Genomic DNA, 6,456 nt, shown 5'->3' on the forward strand with positions numbered 1-6,456 from the left:
TATTAGCTTAAGAGTGTCTGGCTTTATGTGGAGGTCCTTGATCCATTTGGATTTGAGCTTAGTACAAGGAGACAAGGATGAATCAATCCGCATTCTTCTACATGCTGACCTCCAGTTGAACCAGCACCATTTGTTGAAAAGGCTATCTTTTTTCCATTGGATGTTTTCAGTCTCTTTGTCGAGGATCAAGTGACCATAGGTGTGTGGGTCATTTATGAATCTTCAATCCTGTTCCATTGATCCTCCTGCCTGTCACTGTACCAATACCATGCAGTTTTTAACACTATTGCTCTGTAGTATTGCTTGAGGTCAGGGATACTGATTCCCCCAGATTTTCTTTTGTTGCTGAGAATAGTTTTAGCTATCCTGGGTTTTTTGTTGTTCCAGATGAATTTGATAATTGCTCTTTCTAACTCTGTGAAGAATTGAGTTGGGATTTTGATGGGTATTGCATTGAATCTGTATATTGCTTTTGGCAAAATGGCCATTTTAACTATATTGATTCTACCGATCCATGAGCATGGGAGGTTTTCCCATTTTTTGAGGTCTTCTTCCAATTCCTTCTTCAGAGTCTTGAAGTTCTTGTCATACAGATCTTTCACATGTTTGGTAAGAGTCACCCCAAGATACTTTATACTGTTTGTGGCTATTGTGAAGGGGGTCATTTCCCTAATTTCTTTCTCAGCCTGCTTATCCTTTGAGTATAGGAAGGCCACTGATTTGCTTGAGTTGATTTTATAACCTGCCACTTTGCTGAAGTTGTTTATCAGCTGTAGGAGCTCTCTAGTGGAGTTTTTTGGGTCACTTAGGTAGACTATCATGTCGTCTGCAAATAATGATAGTTTGACTTCCTCCTTTCCAATTTGTATCCCTTTGACCTCCTTATGTTGTCGAATTGCCCGAGCTAGTACCTCAAGTACAATATTGAAAAGATAAGGAGAAAGGGGGCAGCCTTGTCTGGTCCCTGATTTCAGAGGGATTGCTTCAAGTTTCTCTCCATTTAGTTTGATGCTGGCTACCGGTTTGCTGTATATTGCTTTTACTATGTTTAGGTATGGGCCTTGAATTCCTGTTCTCTCCAAGACTTTAAGCATGAAAGGATGCTGAATTTTGTCAAATGCTTTTTCAGCATCCAATGAAATGACCATGTGTTTTTTTTTCTTTGAGTTTGTTTATGTAGTGGATTGTATTGATGGATTTCCGTATATTGAACCAACCCTGCATTCCCAGGATAAAGCCTACTTGATCATGATGGATGATCGTTTTGATGTGTTCTTGGATTCGGTTGGCAAGAATTTTATTGAGTATTTTTGCATCGATGTTCATAAGGGAAATTGGTCTGAAGTTCTCTTTCTTTGTTGGATCTTTGTGTGGCTTTGGTATCAGCGTAATTGTGGCTTCCTAGAAGGAATTGGGTAGTGTTCCTTCTGTTTCTATTTTGTGGAATAGTTTGAAGAGTATTGGTGTTAACTCTTCTTTGAAGGTCTGGTAGAATTCTGCACTGAAACCATCTGGTCCTGTGCTTTTTTTGGTTGCATAACTTTCTATGACTCGAAAGGACGTAATTTAAAAATGCAAATCTGGCCCATTGCCTTAACCACTTGATCCCCTCATCCCATCCCACATCTCAGACTCTGCTGCCTGCCTTCCATCCCCTTAGCCCAGCTGGACTCTTTGGTTGGGCCTTAGTGGGAGATAACCCAGAGCAGGGTGCTACCCAAGGGGAGCTTCACCTTCTCTGTGGAAGAGGGGAGGGGTGTGGCGGTGGGAGCTGGTAAGAGTGGGCCCGGGAGAGGTGCTGCGATTAAGATGTAAAGTGAAAAATAAATTAATGAAAAAAATGAAAAAAACTTGAGCCAGAACTAAGTCCAGTGGCCACAAAACAACATCAATAACAATAACAAACTCCACAGGATTCAGAGCGGGCTGGGGGAGGCTTATGTAAACTGCCAGTGCTAGCTCCAACACCTAGCTTTCCTTTGCTAGGCTTTCCCTGTTCAACACCATCCTCAGGACTGAGACCCTTCTTTCGCCACCTATCGGAAAGGAACAACAAATGTTTCAATATTAAAGGGCGACAACAGGGTCACGTTGCTCCAACTCTGTACTTAGGGAAACTTTAAGGCCGACTTAGCAAAGTCTCCCCTTGCACAGGTTTGTATCCAGCGTCCCAAATGACTGAAAGCAAGATGCTGCTTTTCTTGATCTGAAGAAAAAAGACTCGAAGACTAAAAAACAAAAAAAAAAAAAAAAGGAGAGACTTTGGGGGAAATGCAAAACTATAGCCCTTGGCTGTGGAGTGGCGGAGATGACATCATCGCTTCTGCAGGAGTGCTGGGGGTGGGGCAGCGGAGTGGGAGCCTGCTCTGTTCTTGCTGCTGCCAAGGCTGCTGAGCTCCTGTCAGGGGATGAGTCTGGATAAATAGGGTTCTACAGTGGCCATTGCCCACAGCACTCTGAGCTGCCGGGCCCAAGACTGGAGCTTCCCATGCGGGTCGGTGCTGAGTGCTGGCGCTGCTGGCGCTGGTGTGCCCAGGGGGCATCTACAGCCAAAGCCCCAGAACTCCCCAACAGTGCGGACTGGAGCTCCAGCAGGAAAGCTCACTCTACTGGCCCTAGGTAGAGATGAGGAGAGCAGCGGGGCTGGAAGACAAAGGTCCTCCCAGCAGGGACTGCAGCCCAGGAGGACAGTGCCATGATCTTCTCCGCCATGGTGGCTTCATGCCTGTGGCTGTGCCTGGCGCTGGGAGCGCAGGGAGAGCCATGCGAGGCTGTGTGCATCCCCATGTGTAGGCACAAGCCCTGGAAGGTCACCCAGATGCCCAACCACCTGTACCACAGCACTCAGGAGAACGCCATCCTTGCTCTCTAGCAGTATGAGGAGCTAGTGGACCTGAACTGCAGCTCCGTGCTGCACTTCTTCCTTTGTGCCATGTACACACCCAACTGTACCCTGGAGATCCTGCAGGATCCTGCCGAGCCCTGCAAGTCTGTGTGCCAGCGAGCATGTGACGACTGCAAGCCCCTCATGAAGATGTATAACCACAGCTGGCCAGAGAGCCTGGCCTGCGGTGAGCTGCCGCTCTATGACCCTGGAGTGTGCATCTCTCCCAAGGCAATAGTCGCTGACCTTCCGGAAGATGTAAAGTGGATAGACATCACACAAGATATGGTGGTGCAAGAAAGGTCCTTTGATGCAGACTGTAAACGTCTGAGCCCTGATCAGTGCAAGTGCAAGAAGGTGAAGCCAACCTTGGCAACAAACCTGAGCAAAAAGTACAGCTATGTTATTCATGCCAAAATAAAAGCCGTCCAGAGGAGTGGTTGCAATGGGGTCACAACTGTGGTAGATGTGAAAGAGATCTTCAAGTCCTCCTCACCTATATCCCTCGAATGCAAGTCCCTCTCATCACCAATTCCTCCTGCCAGTGTCCACACATCCTGCCCCATCAAGATGTCCTAATGATGTGTTATGAGTGGCATTCAAGAATGATGCTTCTTGAAAATTGTTTAGTTGAGAAATGGGGAGATCAACTCAGTAGAAGGTCCATACAGTGGGAAGAGAGACTTCGGGAACAGCAGAGAACAATTCAGGACAAGCAGCAAACAGCCAGCTTCCCCAGTCACAGTAACCCCCCAAAGCCAAAGGGAGGGTCACCTGCTCCCAAACCTGCCAGTCCTAAGAACATCAAAGTGAGAAGTGACCCCAAAAGTCAAACCTGAATAAAGGTGCAAGCTAATTTCTTTCCAAGATGGAGCCACCCTTGAAGGAGAAGGCGATGCTGCCTGGAACAGCCTACAGAACGCCACCCACCACTTGCCTTAAGGACCCTCTGGGGTTCTCTTTATAGACACATCTTGCAGCATTTCTCTTAGTGATGGCTTCAGTGTTTCACATTAAGTCACAGAGCCCTGTTATTTGTTGGTTTCCTGGTATGGAAAGTAGAAGAGGGAAAGTTGGGGAAGGGCGCCTGCATTCAGTGCTCTGTGTGCATACTGTGTGACCTTCAGTTTTGGGAATTTGACCTATAATGTATGTACATTGTAAAGTTCACATGCTATGTCAAACAAAACTTTTTTTGACAAAAATATTGAATATCCTTTAACTTCTGTTAGGAAGTTAGTGATATATTAAATGTTATTGAAAACATGTTTTTGACAAAGGCAGGAGGAATGGTACTTAAAAGATCTTCATGTGTGTGGTCTGTAGGAAGGTTTTTCAGATGAGTGTGGCTTTGAAAAGTTTAGAGCTATGGGATGTGGGAAATGGTGATGTGTGTTTGTCAGACTTTCAATTCTGTCTTTACCTAGAAACTTTGAAAAGAAAGCTAAAAATGACAAGTAAAGAGGGACAGACTGTCAAGGTCTATGTTCTTGTCATCTGGCTACCACACCATCCAGGAGATGCTCCTCACCAGTTACCCAGGGGCCGCCCCACAAACGGTATTCTTTCTTCCTCTATGACTAAAGCAATAAAGAGCCATCTTGGATAATAATAAAACAGAAGAAGAAGAAGTCGGGAAACTGCCTTTTTTAGGCCTGTTCTTTTCTTTTCCTCCTTTCACCCAAGTTTTACTCCCAGCAATAAGTGTTATGGGGAGACATTGGGTCCGTCTGTTGGTGGCACTAGGGGCAGGTTGGTGGCACCCCTTCCCCCATCTTGTCTACAAGTTGCATGACCTGCATTGGAATCCATGGGGTGCGGTGGGGCAGGGAGAATCCTTTCAGATCCTGGATGCGGTTGAATTCAATGTATTTTGCTCTCTTGCCTGCCCTTCCCAAGCTAGGGGAGGAGAGAGCTGCCTTCTTCTGCATGAGAATGCTTAGGGTGTCTGCCTGCTGGGACTCCCATAATCCTTTCTTCTCCTTTCTCACGGCAAAATCTCAGGTTTTCTCAGGAAAAAGCTCGCATTTCGCATATTTACATTTGCATTTTATTTTTAAAACAATCCTATCGAGGCAAAAATCTGTGTGGGGGGACATACTTCTCTCCCAACCAGGTCTAAACTTGCCTGGAAGGCTGCACCTGTTTTGAGCCCCTACCAGGAAGGGTGTTTGTGGGGGATGGAAAGAGGAAGTTCTGTGGCCCCCAAATCATTGGGAGAGAGCAGTCTGCCCGCCCCCTCACCAGGCTGCCAGCTCGGCGCACCCGAGGGCTGAGCCCAAGAAGCTGGCCTCAAAGGTGCTGGTGCAGTGATTGTCAAAAAATGCCCTTCAAGTCTCAATTTCCTGGCCGGCCATTTCTTTAGCTTGCAAGGCTCGCCCTGGGTCACCTCGGTTCTCCAGAGCAGTCCCGCAGGCGCTCCTTCCCTCTCTCTCTCCCTTTCTACTCCCTGCTTGCCCAAGGCTGAACCCAAAACGCACCGCCAAGAAGGAGCAATAGACTCGGGGGCACTCAGTGCACCCCGCCCCGCAGTCCCCTCCCAAGCCGAGCTCGGCTCCTGGACTCTTGATTACCCAGATGAGTGTCATTCAGATCTAGGTCTGCAGGTCTGCAGCCTGCGTCCCTGGCTGCCTCGCTGGGGTTCCTGTGTGCTCCTGTTCCCTGTCACTGTCTGCGAGCCCGAGCCCCTCACCCAGGCTGGGGAGCACCCCAGTCACCTCAGCCACACTCATTTCGCTTCCTCCCGTGGAGGAGTTTGCAGCAAAACCGGGCAGCACCAGGCCAGGAAGTGGAAGGGAGAGAGCAATTCCCGTCGCTCAGCCAGCTTGCCAACTCTCCCTCCCCGAGGCCGGCCCTCTGAATCCCAACTGCAACTTTTCCTTTCCCTCTGTTTTCCCCCTCAACTGCAGCGAGCGGGTAGGCAGCGGCTGTGGGTGGCAGAACAGCGAAAGCCGAGAGCTGGCGAGTAGGTGGGTGGGTGGGGAAGCGGGAGGGAGAGGAAGGGCGGAGAGAGAGGGGTGAGGAGAGGGGAGGGTGGGTGAGATTCTGCTCTCCTGCCACTCCCAGCCCGTGCGGGGGGGGGGGGGGGGAGGTGGGAGGGAGGAGGCCGCGAGAAGGAAAGGGAGGAGGCAGGGGAGGAGGGAGGGGAGGAGGGAGGGGAGGAGGGAGGGAGGGAGCCAAGGAAGATGCTCCAATAATCTGCGTGTTTCCTAAGGCTTGGAGCACTTGTACATTTCTGCAGGCGCATAGCTAGCCATTTAAGGTGGCTGCTGCAGCTCTGACTGCATCTTCCTTCTCTTCTTCCTCCAGGTCCGTGCCTGTGCACATGAGTGTGTACGACTGTGTGTTGCAGGTTGTCCATTTTAGTTCTGCCCAGGAGGTGGGACTTGGTGACTTTAGCACCATCTTTTTTCTTTTTATTATTATTATTTTTGCTTCCCCACCGTCTGTTGCTGCAACTCTGCAAAGCCTTGGACTCAGAGTAGGAGGGCTTGCCTCCTTTTCAGAGCTCCTGGACCCCGCAAGCAGGCGAGCGCTAACCTGGCCACCACACATGGCAGAACGCGCCACAA

General features: G+C 49.0%; 1 pseudogene; it reads left to right on the forward strand.

The window, feature by feature from the left end:
* Positions 1 to 2,695: 2,695 nt before the first annotated feature.
* LOC127669233 (secreted frizzled-related sequence protein 4-like) lies at positions 2,696 to 5,853 on the forward strand (annotated as a pseudogene).
* Positions 5,854 to 6,456: the final 603 nt, after the last annotated feature.

Source organism: Apodemus sylvaticus, chromosome 19 (assembly GCF_947179515.1).
Source record: "Apodemus sylvaticus chromosome 19, mApoSyl1.1, whole genome shotgun sequence".
Lineage (NCBI taxonomy): Eukaryota > Metazoa > Chordata > Mammalia > Rodentia > Muridae > Apodemus > Apodemus sylvaticus.